A 17,808-nucleotide genomic window follows, 5' to 3' on the forward strand; every position below is an offset into this window, starting at 1 on the left:
AATTGCAGAATATTAATGAGAAAAGCAAACCGTTTTAGTTGGTATTCTTGAACATGATAAAAAAAAAATCACTTTCTAAAAAGTATAAATTATGTACGAAAAGAGATGGGAAAAAAAGTGTTGCCAACACTGTTTAAATGTGGTCTAAAAAAATAAATCATAAAGTATGCATATTGTATTCATTATTTTTTGAAATATTGGTCGAAGAAAAACTATTTTCCACAGAGATATCAACTTCTGCTTATAGATGTTCTTAAAGATTGAGCAAGAAAAGCTCAAGAATGAGTTTTTCAAATGAGCTTTCGGTAAAATGGACTTAAAGTTTTAGTACGATATTTTGCAGTATCATTATAAAAACAATTAGAAGTTTTTATCACCTCTTTCTTAGGTAACTATGTGTCTGTAACTGTGTGTCACAGCAATTATAGCCCCACAAACACAAATAATGCTCTTGAAAAAAATTCCCACTTCAGACAGAAGTGTGATTTGTATCACAGTAACTGTGTTTAAAAATGTACTGGTAATTGTTGATACTTTCATTGACCAGTGGAGAAAATAGTCAAACTATCAAACCCAACAATAATGACAGTTTTGGGCATTTATAAAACAACATTAATTGGAAATTATTGTGACAACGATAAATCTAAATTCTTATTATAGGAACATTCTCACTAAAAACAATACAGTACACACCCACCCAAACTCTGCATTAATAATAATTTATACAAAGGCAAAGAATGGATCAACCCAGCAACGCCGATGTCACGTCTCTAATAAGCGCCAAAGGTCTGAAGTTTCCAAACGCTCACTGCACAGGAGTCCCAACCTGGGAGCAAAGAGCCATCGGCTCACTGAACTGTTGTCCTGTGCTCATCTCCCAATTGGCACAATAAGCCTTTTTCACTTCATCACCAACTACCATAAGGATCAATACAGCACTTCAGTATCGATCCTGCATGCTGTGTTCAATGCCAACTCCAATAATCACCTCGGTCTGCACATCAATTCTGCCTGTTCCACAGGTAGATGTTAGCTAAGATCTAGTTGTTGTGGGTTTTTTTTTTTTTGCTTTCTCCAGCCAATGAAGAACTAATAGGATTGAGAAAAGTATAAGAATTAAAGTCGGAGAGAACTTTGTTTTTGAAGATTGTGATTTTCGGTTAGTGAGTTGGTAACATTGAGAACATTAAGGTAACAGGGGGCATTAATTCATTTGATAATTAATTAATTGTATCTTGAAGCTTACTCAAAGTTTTAGGCTTGAAAATATGTTTTCATATTCACATCCATGTGCACTCCATGTTACTGCAGAGGGGGTACATTTCCACCTTTCTTTGCTCTCCTTTAGCAGAGTGTGATGAGGTTTTGCCCAATAGACAGGACGGGGGCTGGATTTTAAAAAAATATTTTTTTTTTCCTCTGCTGCATGTCCTAGATGTCTGCACGCAGTGGCAGCATTGCGTTAATTCACTCAGACGCTGTCACAAATGCGGATCAACGTATCCCGAGTCTGCCACTTGGCACGATGGTTAAAAATGGAGAGAGAGAGACAGAGAGCAAGAGAGAGAGAGAGAGAGAGAGAAAGGGGGGAAAAAAGAAGCGTGCTGCGATGGAGAGGAAGGAATGAATGAAAAGTACAGATAAAACAAGAGAATTAGACACACGATAAGGAAGAAAACCACCATGGATTGGAAGACGATACATATACTTATATATATATATATATATATATATACACCCAGTGAACAGGGGCTATTTATGAAAATGAGTGGCTCGAGATGTGGGCTGGGGGAATTAATGCTGGTGACAAATCATGCGTGGGCATCAGTGTTAAATTCCATTCAGACGACACACGGCTTATGTCTATGCATCTACAAGGGGTAATACTGCTGTGGGATAAGCCTTTTTCTCTTCGCTGCGTTTAAAGATTTGTAATATGTGCTGCATGCCGCCTATACTCACCGGATCAACAATGTGAAACAGAGCCTCCACTCCTTGAGTAACAAAACCAGAAACAATCCAAACATTTTGTTAGCAACACATGTCAAAGTATTAGCATGGCTCCAGCTCAATTTGACGATTTACTAATTTGGTCCCTATTTAGTACCGACTTCATTTCATCCCTTACTCCTGTTTTTGGAGGATGATTCTATTCTAGAGGTTCTCCAGTCTAGTTTATATTGAACTTTTAAATGTTTTTAAGGACGTCTTTCCAGCCACTGCATTTGATTCTGTTCACCACAGTATCCTTATTTCTCTACTTGAGAATTTTTTGATTTGGTGTTCCTCAGGGCACAATTGTAGGACCTCTTTTTTTTTTCCCTCAACACCTGGTTCCGTTTGGTTCTACGCTGAGGAATTAAGGTGTTGTCTTTCACTTCTACACTGATGTAAAATTTGCCTGACATTGTCTTAATTATATCAATGTGTTTAAATTGTTTTTGATTTTATTGAAAGACATCAAATTACAATATTTAGCTCTAACAGCATCTCTATCAACCCACATACTCAAAAAGTGTAGTTCTTATAGACTCGGGGTTTTAATTCTACAAATAAATCAATTCTGTTCTGCAAAATAAATAAATAAATAAAAAAAATGTCTTTCCAAAAATACAATATCTACCTCCCTTTCTTACTGTAATCTACTTTACAATAAGAAAGGGTAGATTTTATCCTACCTCAATATCATGTATTTTTTTAACTGGTCTTAGACATCTCCTTGTCTCAACTGAATGAGAGTCTCACGGCTGTGCTGTCCAGAAATTTACCAGCCTACAGTGTATCAAAGAATAGATTTTAAAATACTTGCTGACTTTTAAGTGTCTGAAGTCCCCTTAGTTTTCATCTAAGAAGCTGCTTCAGGCTACCCCGAGTCAAGGCTGAAGCTCAGAGGAGGCAACCTTAATTCCAGCGTCTTACTTTTCAACACTGATTTTTTTTTTTGGTGACATTTAATACTGAACAAGTTCTTTTGTCCGATTGTATTTTCTTAGTGGACTACTATGTTCTTAAAAAAATCTTAAATATCTCTTAAGTTAATAGACCAATTCTTAACTCTGTTAGCTTCTAGCTAGCAAGAAACCCTGGTGGCCTGGCACCAAAAATCTAATAAGCTATCAATAAAAAATAAAAAGTAAGACCTTTAATTATATTTCAAGCTTTATATATTTAACTGTGATCAGCAGGAATTTCTTGAAACTCCTCATCTGGGTCAACAAACCCCAACTAGTTTTGAAACATAAATTCAGTATTTCAAAATTGCTTCTCGACTTCCAGAAGTTACTGTTTCTAAGTTGGCTTAATAGTCCAAAGTAAACTTCTTCCCATGGCAACTTTATGGCTGCTCAACTTCTTCCAGTCTGGAAGTGTGTGGCAATTAAAAACTTAGGCCGTTTAGAGTAGCTTCTAAAACAATGTGCGACTCTGCAGTCATAACAGTGAAAGAAGCTTCTAAAAGGTTTATGCTACACACAGCAGGTGATTAATTTACACTGCTAAGAGCAACATTTCCATTAAGCAGTCATTTCTTGTCAGTTCGATGTTCGGATTTGGTTTAAATGCTGTAACATCATATGGATAATTAATCTCTGGATTTCCTGCCGAGCTTCACATTAAAAATGTTCAAGTAGCTCGGTGTTCTAGGTGCTCCTCTGACAGTGACGCGAGGATCAAAAACAAGCAAAGTAGAAGCAATTGTGATCGGTGTGAGGGCAAAGGAAATATATATATGTATGTATGTATTTCTCAGGCATTGTGCTGTTGAGTGTGGCATCACGATGCACCAGTACTGATGCAATTAACTGAAACACCACAGGATAAATTCACAATAAGGCCTGTGCTTTATTAACCCGGCTTCTGTTAGCTCACTCATTAGACTTATCTAAGCAGTTCATTGTCATTTCTAAATCAAAGTTAACAACTTGCATTGAAGAAAAATGGCTTAATGGGAGATCTTTGTTGGGAAACAAAGTCTCCTTGGTTTACATTCAGATTTGATAAGGGCAGGCAGAGGTAAGGGTAGAGCGAGGATCAAATGCGGTGGCTAGAGGACGGTCGTAAAGAGGAGAAAATCAATTAAAGAGCGAAATGAGAGAGCGGGGGGTTGAGAGTTTTCTTTTTTTTTTCCCATACATGTCTGCGTCTGATAGCATCATCAAGTTCACGGCACCGAATATAGAGTTGAGTAATTGAATGTGAATGATAAAGAACAGGAACGGGAAGGGGATGGAGGGGGCTTCATTAGCACCGCAGCAGCAGCCGTCCGCGTGTGCACCTCACAACAGACCCTTTCTGGAATGGCAATATGTTCGTAAAATCCTTTTGATGTGCCTATAATTTAATCCGTTTGCCACGAGAGAGAAAGAGAGAGAGAGAGAAAGAGAAAGAGAGAGAGAGAAAGAGAGAGAGCTGAAACAGACTGGAAAAGTTCTGCACAATAAATGGGCAAAACTCAAACTTCGTCTAATGGCGCTTTCTGACACAAAGTCAGTACCAAGTCAGAGTCAGCATCTTTAAAATACAACAGCAGATAACAGCTTGGCATGCTATCCTTGCAGTGATTAAGCCTCTGGCCTGCTTTTGAGCACTTGATGAATCAAATCAAGGAAACACCCATTCGCAGCGCCCTCTGCTCACCCACACAAACGCGCGCACACACACACACACACACACACAAGCGCAAGAACACACGGCGTAATGAGCATCTAATCAATCTTCCTCTGGAGGGGTGGTTGCAGTTTCATCCTGCTAGCTTGGCGAAATTGCTCCTTGCACTCCTCGTTTTGACGAATATGGGACATACATTGTTTACGTCAAAGGCGCCCTGGGGGGCTTTTCGGATCCATATGAATTATCCATATCCACTAAGTGCCTTGTAAAATAAGATGAATCATAGGGAGAGAGATCTGGAGTTGGTTATGCAAGACTCGGGTGATGGAGGAAGTCTGCCTTCCTCCATCACCCTCCTTCTACCCTTCCGATGTTATTCTTCTCGTTCAGACCACCGTCAGAGCTGGTGCAAAATAAAGAAGGGTGATTTGTCCCCTGACTGTACAACACTTTAGTCATGACTCCGAGCAATAGCAGATGAAGAGTGGGTTAACAAGTCTGACCCTTTTGACTTGTACTTGTGACTTAGGATTGGACACAATGCCCCACAGGAGGTGCTAACCATTCCCGGGTTGCTGCTAGAGTTGGGTTTGATGTCAAGCACGGCAAACTGTTGTGTTGAGCTGACCGTTCAGTAAAGTCAGAGCGAGTGGTTCTTTATGTTCGTCTTAGATTTTTATTGATAGAGTCTTCAAAAAATGTTGATACTCCAAGGCTTCCCCCAAGTGTACTATTAGACTGGTGGGTCACCAGGCTTTAATTCCCCTCCCCCACCAGACTAAGTTTGTTTATTTCAAACAGTGACAGTAAAGAGGATTAAGTTACATTGCTACTTGGTGCATTGAACTGGGCGTGAGAGAGTGCGCAACAATTCAGCCGTAACCGGGCAAGCTATTGTTTCCAAATTATTACGCCTGCTCACGCAACTCTGAATTTTAACATTTTTCAACATGAAAAGACAGTGGGTCACTGTTGGACTACCCTGACTGACTTTGGGGACCACTGATCTAAACTGTGGATCTCTCCGGGTCCTTCGGAGCTACTATGGGCCTTTTTGCCTCCTCTGCTTCCCAAATAGGTGACGTCTGGAAGTGGGTTTCACTAGATTTTATATAGGGGCAGTGAAAACCACCAGTCGATAACATATACTCATCACCTAAGTGCTTATTTGTCACTTAACATATTAAATCCTAAGAAAATAAAGTTAAATCTATTGCTGTGTTGGTACAAAATGTAATAACAGTCATACCTTTTGTAGGCAGTGTTTATGAAAAGTAGGTAGTTCATGCAACAGAAACATAAAAAAAAAGATAAAATGTAGCACTAAAAAGCACGAAGGCCACTGCAAGCACTGGTGTATTTTCTCTGTTACAAATTTCCTCCACATTTTATCCCCATTAGGACAGGCAGGAGTGAGTCATGAAACTGTTGTCGCAGTCAGAACAATTGGATGTTTGGCTGGCTGTGTCCCTGCATTCAAAGCCGTTGGTACAAAAGTTTTAGGATTTGACAGTCCACAGAGGCTTTCCAGTGTCAAAGACATTTCCATGACCGTGAATCCGAAGCCTGCTACACCACCACCACCACGTGCTCTGTGACACTTATTCCAATGTATGAAGGTAAAGTGTCAGAAAGGGAAGCAGTTTGTATTGTCACTGTGCGATGCGTGGGCCTGTAAAGTTGTCATGCTTCAGAAGCTTGCCCATCCTCCCACGAGTTTGAATGCGCATCAGGATGGGAAAACACACGTGTCAGAACACTTCCAATAAACCACTGGTTTGCTTGACAAAGTCTCGTTGGTGGCGCATCACAGGGTCTGTCAGAAGTGGGATTTCACCCGACTTTCCTCTAGCCCTGGCTCTCTGTCCACATCGGAGGTGCAAGCGAGATGATATCATGTTTCAGGCTAGCCAGCGAGCCTCTCTGCCAACACTGGCTGTCTGTTTGCTCAGGGACTGCAGGAAGTCCCAACGCAATATCCACTCAGTGCGTCTGGGCAAGCCCATTAGCTACTTTAGACTGGACTGGAGTGGGTTAGAGAGGCTAGCCCAATCTCTCTTTTTTTCTTTTCTCTGCCTTGCCTCCCTGCTGGACCTCTGCTTACCACGTACCGTACCACGCTCTCCATCTTCCCCTTTCTTTCACCCACCGCCGCTTTGCTATTTCTCCTCTCCAAATAGTTTTCTGTCTCTCTTGTTTATTTACAGTTTAAGTCCCCATGCTTCGTTCTCTCGCCGCAGTTTTCTTTTTTCCTCTCCCCTCTCCTCCTCTTTCTGGCGTGATAAAGCACAATGAGAGAGAAACAGCGCTCCGGAAACGTCGCAGGGCCAGAGATATTTATCCAGGGCCTCGCTGGACAAGATGGAGGGGATTACAAATATCATATTTAGCTTGGCTGCAAACATAATATCAGAGGGTGGATTATCAGAGGGTTGTGTGCATGTTTGCCTGGATGGACATTCAGTTGCAGCTTCAAAGTTCTAGCAGAGGATGCCACAGATTTCAGTTCAGGCCTATTTTGTCAGCAGCTCAGTAATTTCAACAATTCATTTAGTTATAAATGAAATTCCTGTTCATTTATAACTAGGTAGTCGGTGTCAGAAGATGCATATTTAGATCAAACATAGTATTATAGGTCATAAGTATACAGATGAGAGCTTTAGACCATATTTCCAATATCTTGCTCTGAACAACATCTTTACATTCATCTCTCTGCCTTGTATCTGAGTTTTTCCCCATAAGACAATTCAAAACCCCAGCTGTGGTAACCTTTTTTCCTTTTTTATATATACTGTAGCTTGGTGTTGAACCTCGTTTCATTCAAATGCAACCAGTAATTTTTTATTTTTTTTTACTTTCAAAATGCTAAAGTTCTTCACCTGTCGCCACCTGTCTGTGGCTGATGCTAACTCAGGACAGGTTTACATGGATGTATTCGCCTTTTCAGAGTCTGTTAGTTAGTTGTAATACTGGGGAAGATCTGCTTTCAAACCAGTTTGGGTTCACTTACATTTTATGGAAGTAACTGACCCTAATTGAAAAAGGGTCACCACTGCAACCAGGTCCTGTGAATTAATAAATAAATCAATAAGCACGATCATTTAAAATGAACTCAATTTCCAATTGCATGATTTATTGTTTTTCCTCGTTTCTCTCTCTCTTTCTACCGAAAACTGGATGACAAAAGTCTTCAATCTGGTGCTTTGGTCTCAACTAAGCCCCATTTTTGAAGGACAGTTTTGTTTAGAGAGACTTTATAATTCATTTGTATTTATTGTTTCTGTTGTTTTATTTATTTTGGATATGTAAAATGTCTTCTAGTTCCAGAGTTAAATGTTCGTTAGAATCTAAAGTTTATTGGTCTTTGAGAACGTGCTCTTAAATTATCATGTTATAATGTCATTATACTACAAAGGAAATGGTCTAAAAACAACAATATTATTGTTTATCGTAATAACTTCGGGGACAATTTATCATTCAGAAAGATTTGTTATCGTGACAGGTCCAGTCCTGTGTTCACTCGGGTAAGATGGTCTTCACTACAACACTATATTTTTATATTTATGTGAAAGACTCATATTTATTAGCTGAATCTGTCCAAGTTTCAACTATGTCTTTGGTTGCAAAAGAATCAGAGAATCCACCACCTCTTTTTAAAGTGTGTAAGGCAGCACAGTAGAATAAAAGTGCCTCTGTTAGCAACCTTTCGAAAGTACTAAAATGTCTCTAATGACTTTTTTTTCTCAAAAAGCAATTATCAACTAATCTATCGACTTAGCAGGCTCCTAAGTGAGCTATAAAATTCAAACACCAAACCAGAAAAGTCAATAGACAAAAATAAGTACATAGAGAAACCCAGAGTCATTGCATCGATGCTTCTTTTCTGGATTAATTTTGTTTTGCTGGTCTCCAGCCCAGATAAAGGAAAGGGATGGAGCTGTGACAATAAATTAAACAAGAATCAAGAAGGTATTGGAGGGTTTCCCAATCCCACAACATTTTTCTTCTTTTCGATACCATCTACTACGCTGAGATGCTTATGGTCATTTAAGCAAATTAAACAATGACATCTTTTAGCAATGCTATTATAAAGTCATTCAGTGGCTTTTAGGACAACAACTATAAAAATACCACCACTGGTCTAATTTTAGATCTTGTTGCCATTATGAGCCCTAGATATTAAAGTTATCAAATTACAACTGGAATCTGTTTTGGAGGTTTTAACTACTGAATTTACTGAACTTTACTTCAAAATTTAAATACTTTGATTAAACGTGAACTGCACAACTCCAGAGATTTTATCTGTGAATAAAGAAAAATGGTACATTTTAGACTTAAACAAGCATAAAAACAGCCAAGGCTGGACTGAAACATTCTGCACTACTGACGGATCAACAAATAAGTAGTTTGTCCATATATAATGCCAAAACTACATTTCCCCCTCATTCCACCCTTAAGATATACTTCTTAGCTCCATCTTCTTTCTCCCCAAATGTGCTAAAACTCTCAGAGAATTAAAAAAAATAATAATACAAAAATCTACCACTGAAGTGCTAATTACTGCCCAGGGACAGACATCCTGAGGCGACGTATGAGCTCAAGGAATGGTGGTCTGCAGTAAAGCATTCATCTGTCTCCCTCAAGGTCACCGTCTGCTGTGCAAACGCACCTAATCATCTTGTGTCGTTTAGATGAAAAGCCCGGCTGCAGGTGGACGAGCCTGCCGCGCGGCAGATCTGAACGAGGAAAGCGAGCGCTTCAAAGGCACGACCACCGCGTTCCCGCCGGCAGCTGTGACGGGAGACTGTAATGAGCGCGGAAGGGAAGTCGGCGGAAAAGGTGCAGGGATACGAAGGAACGAGCCGTTACTTAACCTTATGATGTCAGCGCAGGTCACACTCTACATGATTCATGACCTCTGAGGGAAATTTTCCATTCAGTTCAGTCTGGAGGGCTGTGTTGCGGTCTCCATGGAGACAGACTCGACATGAGAACAAAACCATTTAAAGTAATTGGCTGTGGAAGGAGGTAAAGTAAGTATTCCTCTTCACAATCATGGACTGAGAAGATCAGCGAGAAAAATCTTTCCAGATGATAAAAAAAAAAGTAATATAAGAAGAGATCTGCAGACTTCAATCAGTGGCTTCGCTTTCTATACATGTAAGTACATAGTTACATGTTGGGACTTATAATCTATAGGGTGGAGGAGTTGCTTAAAGGGGCTGAATTATGAGTTTTCCAGATACATAGCGTCAATTTATAGCACAATCAATAAATTATGTTGACTTCAGTTGTTAAAATATGCTATATGTATATCAAATATGACTTAAACATTTTACTTTGTAATTTAGAAAGTGAAATTACAAAGTGAAATTTGTAATTTCACTTTGTAGGCCCCTGTCTCTTTAAGAAACTCCAGCTCTTTGTGAAACTCCGCCTTCAGGAAGTTATCACTACACGACTCCTCTACTGATCCTTTAGCAACATTTTTACTAATGTTTGTTGCAATGAGGAGCAGCTCCTATAATGAACCCAGCTGGTGCACAGTTCCAGCAAGTGTTTACTAATTCCTGCTGGCTCGTCTGAAGGAGCTGAATAAAAGACATCTTGACTACCCTTTTATACATTTGGCAAAAAAAAAAAAAAGGTTTGTGGCCTGACAAGACAACATTTTCAAAACATTTGGCATAAAACCGACAGCACTTCACAAGCAAACTAATTTCGACAGTCAAACATGGTGGTGGCGCCATGGTGGTCTGGGACTGTTTTGCTGCTTCTTAACCTTGATGACTTACAATAATAATAAATTAAACCTAGGAAAATAAGGCTGAATTAAAAATACTAAGTAGATGTAAATGTAGGACTTATCAGCAAATTGATTTGCAACATTCAAGTAGTAAAAAAACATGCAATAACAGCAAAGTGTAAGAGGCAATGATTTATAATCAATAAGTCAAGAACTAAAGGGTGGAGAGGAAGCAAGCCTCTCTCCCCCCGCCAAGGTGAAATTTTGAGGATCGACTTCCTGTGTCATTTGCAGAGCAAGCAGATTCAGAGGGGGAATAAAAGAGACATCAAAGAGCACACAGCTCTGGAGAAAACAGAGATCCTTGTCTTCATGTTGTGAAAGAAAAGACATATAGGGAAAGAGAAGCAGGGGGTAAAAAATGGAGGCTGTAAGCTGAGCAGGCATTAGAAAGAAAAAGGTCAGAATAAACAGGAGATGCAAGAGGGCAGCCATTACTATGTCAATGTCAACCTTTTCCCCCCTCAGCTCCTCTTTCACACTCTTTCTTTAATTTTGTCTTGTTTCGTTCCGTCGCTTAACCTTTCCACTCCTCCCCACCGCCATCCTCCCTTCCCTCCTTCCATCTCCGGAGAGGATGAAAAACGTCTTTTGTCTGCTCGGAGATAAAACGCTTGAGCCTGCGAGGGCAAAGCAAAAAATAAAAAACAAGAAAAGAGACGGAGAAAAAATATTTAAAAAAATAAATAAAAGAAAACCTCCCTAAAATAACTACACAATCGAGCCTCCTAAACAGGTTTTTCTATCGATTTTCTGTCCGGAGCATAAACAGGGCCACGAAAAAAGAAAAAAAAAAAAAAGAGGATGGGAAGTTTAGCTTCGAAGAGCAGAATGAAGATGGAAGAGAGGCGAGCGAGGGATGTTTTTAAATGAGAACACAGCTTGTCGTACCTCCTTTTCTGAGACGCATAGGAAAACAGAAACCGCTGGTTTCTTTTCCCATCCTTCACCTGTCATGCCCTCTTTTTCTTCTCTCCATCTTTAAATTCTATCGTCTACCCCCCTCCAAAGAGTTGCCGGAGGGTAATATCATTTTATTCCTACAGAAACGCTGCATGATGCCCGCATACATGCTCCTGCCACTTGGAATATTTCCTCAGTGAGCCACATGTGGAACAATAATTATACAGCCGGCACAACTATATGTCCTACACAAGACCTGAAAACCGTTCAAAACCGTGTTCAGACCTTCAGCTGAGACCTCAAAGCTTTTCAAATGCAATTTGACGCTTCTTCCAAAAGCAATCGAGAACCACAATGTACCAAAGAAAAGCTAAAATGGCAATAATCTGGGCATTTGCCCCAGAAAATAGGAAATGTGTGTGTGTGTGTGTGTGTGTGTGTGTGTGTGCGTGTGTGTGTGTGTGTGTGTGTGTGTGGTGACTAGTTAACAAGTTGGCTCTGTTTTCTAGCAGTAGCTGCGTTTCCATTACAATCTTTGTCTACACTGCAAAAACACAGAATCTTACCAAGTAATTTTGGTAAGATTTACAAGTAACTTTTCACCAAGATACAGGAGCTTGTTTTGAATAAATAACTACTTAATACTGATGAAGAAGAACTTGTTCCATTGGTAGATTATTTCACATATAACATGGAAAAAATGTCTTGTTATAAGTCAAGTGTCAAACTCAAGGCCTTGGGGCCAAATCCAGCCCCTTAAACTCTAAAGGGACACATAATTAGAACGGTCAAGATAACAGTGTGCTTAAATATTATTTTAGCAATCAATTCAAAGGAGAATTTATCCGTTTACTAACAAACTGCGTCAAATAGTTCATCCAGTTTCTTGTGAAAATCAACAAATCCCTGCACTTTTTCACACCAATACATAAGTGTGAGTTTATTGCAGATTTTTTGTAAAAATGGTGGAAAAACATTTGCTCTAAGTGATGGTGTACTCCCACCTACAGGTGGCAGTATTTCTTACACTATCAATACATTCTGGTACAACTGGCCCTTTAAGAACATTCATGATCTTTACTTGGCCACAACAGGAAAATGAGTTTGACGCCCTGTTATAAGTGAAATAATCTTCCAGTGAGACTATTTCATCAATATTAAGGAGTTATTGACTCAAAACAAGCCCCTTCATCTTGCTGAAAAGTTACTGCCCCTTTAAGGTGATTGTTAAGTCTTGGTAGCGTGTGAGCTAAAGTTTGAAACATCCCTCTAAGCCAGCCAACAGCAAAGTTCAAAACATCAAATTGCTTTTCGCTTCTCTTCTGAATTACTGTTCCCACAGCAAAACTAATCCGCCTTTCAGTCAAACTAAACTCCCACTTTTCCTCCAAACGATCTCAGTCGCCCGAAGAACACAGACAGCCCAAACTGTCAGTGCTTTTGATTATTTGTGAAAGAAAGGGAGGATTTGACGCAGACGGAGATTACCTCTGGAAGTAACGTGACTGTATCTCTGCCTCCCGTCGCCCCGCCTCTACTTTAACCTTCTCGAGACTTTTCGGTCCCGGGAAGGTCCATTCGGCGTGGAAGCGGGCGCTGCCAAAGTCACTCCCTTCAAGGTGATCCCACATCAAACGACCGGCACGCATGCCCACATAGGCGAACAACACACACTCCCCCCTCAGCCTTGCTTTTATTTCCCCCCTAAGTGCTGAGGGCAAAGCTTCAAAGCGGGTCAAAACACTCTCACAATTGTTATTCAGTCGGCTCGTTCGCTCCCAGACATTGTCTGCTCGACTTATGGGGAAGCGGCAATGCTTTAATATCACTTTTACTGTACCCACGGCCTATATGATTAGTCACCTACATCTGTTTGTGCTACAGCAGAGGTCCATTAAGAATACACTCCTCGGCTGGAATGATTACATATAATAGCATAAGCAATGTAACGGGGACGTTTTCGTTCAACTTAGAGCCTGAATAATTCATGAGCCAGGTCACTTATGAGCATCAAAACACTGACTTTAAGCTGCTGCAGGGAACATGCAATGTTCTGAATACGGTTTGTGTCAGCTCAGTTTAATTTACAGCCACATGACTAAAAATACACAACCCTCAGTGAGCTGATGGGGACACTGCGGGTGAAGGGAAAACACTACACACTGTGGCACTCAGGCTTTCCAGCACAAAGGAAATTATGGAAATGGACTCATTTTTATGTTTGTTTATGTTATTCCTAAAACACTTAGCTAAACACGGCAATAATCTCTTACCAAGTGCTTTTGGTCTAGTTCTTAGTACAAATATATTACACTTCAAATAAGACAAAACTGCCTTATGAGTAACTTTTTGGCAAGAAACAGGAGCTTGTTTTGAATCAATAATTCCTTAATATTGATGAAAAAGATCTAGTTCCAGTGGCAGATTATTTCATTTAAAATATGGGGGACATGTCTTGTTCTGAGTCAAATGATCTGCCATTGGAACTAGTACTTTGACTTAAAACAAATCCCTACTTTCTGAAACGTTACTTGTAAGTTAGCTTCATCTCATTTCAAATGTACTAAGATATTTGTACGAGAAGCTAGACCAAAAAAATAGTATAGAATATCTAGTATAGTAGGCGAGATTTTGTGTTTTTACAGTGGATGTTGCTGGTTGAGTTTTTTTAAAATGACAAGCACCATGCAGCCTTTTAATGCTAATGATGTCTGAACACTTCTTGTTTTTTGTCTTCTACTACCACATGCTGGGAGGAGGGCAGGTTATTTCTATCAACGTATCCCAAGGTAATAATTAGATGCCTGAGTGTTCCCAAGGGACTTAAGTGCTCTGCTGTCTCTCATATGAACATCCTCCACCTGTTGCTGCACCCTGCCTGACAGCTGGCTAAAATAAGACTAATTAAGAGCTTTTGAAGTAATTTTAAGACAATTTAATGCTGGTAGCGCTCTTTCAAAGTATATGTCATACCCTGAATAAGTAACAAGCTAATGCTATGCTAGTATTACTCAATTAGGCAAAACAAAGATTAAAAAAGGCGTAGTTCCTGGTCAATATGAACTTCAACAACTAGCTTTTCCATTTGTTTGTTATTTTTAGAGACTATATGTATCAAAATGTATTAGTTAAGTAAAAATATTACAAATATTACAAAAACATGGAATTCTTTAAGAAGTAGTGGGAATAGTTGTTGTGAATCCATTTTAAATAAAAGGTGTTTGATTATGGTATACATTTTTGTTAAAAATTTGGTTTTATGATGCAACGAAATCAATGCCTTTTTAATTGTACCTCCATCACATGACTGACCATCTAACATTGCTCTTTCACACATCCGACACGCCAGAGTAACCCTATTTGACCGACATTTTAGACATGTTAAAACATTTTTCTGTACCAAAACCACACTTCACACACACCATGTAGTCTGTACTGCACACAGCACTTTAAGAATTTCACTGCAACTATGACTGATTACTAATCCAATGCTGTCTGCACTGATGAAGAGTCACTAAACCTGCCAGAAACTACAAGTAAAACTGACAGCCTGACCTATTTTCTGATGAATTCAAGTGAAAATGATCTGACCAACTGGAGGAATTGAGATCGCTGAGATTTCAATCCCAAAATGAACTCACTCCATTATCACATTGACAGACCGAGGCCTCGTCCACACAAGTTTTTTGGTTTTTTTTTAAACAAGAATGTCTGTAACTGTTTTTGCCCCACATCCTCATGCAGACGGCATTTTACAGGATATTTTCATGAATGCGCTCATGTATTAGCCCAACCTCTGACCTGACTTCTTGCCCCAAACCCACCACACAAAAACAACAACAATGTCCAGCGTGGTGCTGCAGCTGCTGTAGGACCTAATTGAGGATTCTGCAGCAGCTGCAAAATGTGCTACTAAAAAGAACTCCACCGTATGTGGAGGACGAGGGAGTAAAAACCTGCATTTAGGGCTGTTCTCAGTGTTTCCGTGTGGATGAAAACAATATTCAGAGATCAGTCCCGTGTAGATGTGTTTGAACACGTAATCTGTTTTAGGAAAATAAAAAAATAAAAAATACCTGTGTAGACATGACCTAAATTCTACTCCCTTGATCCCGATACACGTCAACTATTCACAATTTCAATCACATTAAAAATAACACATACTTTAAAAAAGTGCAAAATCCAGTTTCTAATGCAAATATCTTAGTACACTTTAAATAAGACAAAACTAACAAAGTATTTTTTCTGCAAGATATAGGAGCTTGTTTTGAGTCAATGTTTCCTTAATACTGATGAAAAAGTACATATAGAAAATATGTCTTGTTATGAGTGAAACAGTCTTCATCAATATTAAGGAATAAATAACTTAAAAGAAGCTCCTTTATTGTGCTGAAAAGTTATTTGTAAGTTGTCTTTTTTTAAGTTCCACAAAATTCACTCATTTTCCCCAACATTCAGACCCATGCGACATGTTTTATTCAATATGTCGAGACGCACAGCAACATAAGAAATCATCAGACAGCAGCTTCAAGGTTATCATACAGTGATGATCTGTGCATGCCAATAACACACACGATGAATCAGTCTCCTTAGGTGTGTGAGTTCTCATTTTGTCTAAGTGCCTCAACAGACGAACTTTAGCATCCAGCTTCTCTCTCTTTGCTTTCTACCAAAGTTTCTTCTGAATCTAATTACAGTCACACACACCCACAAAAAAGCAGGGTCAGTCTGTTGCAGATGAATTGCTAATAGGCTGCACATACACACACATCTCCTAATCTCCTGATTTTATCCTCTCTCTCATCTCACTCTGCACTGAGTCACCACATTCTGTATGCAAATTCACACAAAGTCAACCAAAACCAACTCCAGCCAAGAAATATCCACTTATAAAACTCTGTAGCACAGACATGGAGCAATGTGTTGGACAACTAAAGCCCCGTTTGCTCGCAGCACATATGAGCAAACATAGTGTGGATAGGGAACTTCTACATACAAAAGCCTTGAAAAATGTTTTAGATTTTTTAGTAGATATGCACCCATCAGTCAGTCAGTAATCGGAACTGGATATTTATCCCTTGATTGGCTCATCAAGAACATAAAAATCAGATTTCATGGTAAATGAATCAGAACTAAGAACTTGCATAATTGTCTTTCTATAAATGTATCAACCAACAACACATACTTTGACTGGCTTTATTTTTAATTAATGAATCGTCTTGTAATTCCATTATTTTCAGTTCAAATTACTAAACATTTTCTGTCATTCATAATATAGTCCCAGGAATGACAAAAACGGAAAAATCGGAATCTGTCAAATCTCAGAAACCTGAAGATTGGGATCGACCAGAAAAGGGTTGATCCATGCTTCTTAGTTGTTGTAAAAACATTTAAAAAGATAGTAAAGTATAATTTTCCAGCTTATCTGCACATGCAATTGAGGTTGAAATAAAGAATTGAACATATTTTTGTAGGCCAATATGTTATCCGTTTTTTTTTTTTTTAAAGCCGCAGCACATTCCTGCCCCATCTCAGATTTTTGTCTGTCCTCCACATGTCACATTAGCGATGCAGAACTCTCACTTCCTCCGTCTCTGCCCGTCAACCTCATCTGTGCTGAGAGTCGTCGACAAGCTAAAAATCACCCTACGTCATTAACAGGAGTCAAACAGAGAGCGGGATCAAAACAGTTTAAAAAGAGATGCTATTCAGTGGATCTTATGCAACAACAAGCAAAGAAGCTTCTAGATGCTACTGTAAAGTCTGAATAAAGACAAAAACACAGGTAGAAATGGTTTGAAAGTTTAGATTTGTCATTTTTCAACAACATCTCAAGCCATTTTGTTGTCCTAGAAGCCAAACGTTACATTGATCACTGTGTAATTTCAGCGGTAATCCGGATTTTAAACCTTGTACTTGTTTTTGATCCGTCGACTCTTTTCTTCAATAACTGAGAAAACTAAAGCCAAAGAGATACGACGATGTAAATGGTACGAAAAGGCCTGCTCAGTAATTGAATCTGGGTGCAAACAGATCATAAAAAACCCTGTGAAGCGTGTAAAGCCCTGACAACGTGCTTGACCACCCATTTTCAATCACCTCGAAAACCTCACACAGCTGACAGATGAGATAACAGATGCTTAAAATTATAAATGAGCCTTTTTAAACGGGGCTGTTAAATTTTAAGCCTTCCTCCAAATGCCAGATGCCGTAGTGCATCTTGTCTTACAGAGCCCTAACACGGAAAAGGACAAGGCTCATGACAAAACCAGAAAAAGAAAAGAAAAAAAGAAAAGCAGGATTAGAAGCACACTTATTAAAGATGAGCAGAACCATCTTCCTGTTCTTGAGTGTCCATCAATCATCAATTACGGCTGCATTAACCCGTTTGGGGACCTTGATAATTCAGAGTCACCGCTTGATCCTCGCCTGATAGAGTCGCTGTGGGTGTTTGGCTTGTCAACGCTCTTCACTGACAATTAAACCTATAA

General features: G+C 39.3%; 1 protein-coding gene across 8 annotated transcripts in view; it reads right to left on the reverse strand.

Annotated features, from left to right (window-relative positions):
- Positions 1-17,808, reverse strand: part of nrxn3b (neurexin 3b) — a 402,487-nt gene that overhangs the window by 146,474 nt on the left and 238,205 nt on the right. The gene's annotated exons all lie outside the window — the stretch shown is intronic.

Source organism: Poecilia formosa, unplaced genomic scaffold (assembly GCF_000485575.1).
Source record: "Poecilia formosa unplaced genomic scaffold, Poecilia_formosa-5.1.2 Scaffold187, whole genome shotgun sequence".
NCBI classification, from domain to species: domain Eukaryota; kingdom Metazoa; phylum Chordata; class Actinopteri; order Cyprinodontiformes; family Poeciliidae; genus Poecilia; species Poecilia formosa.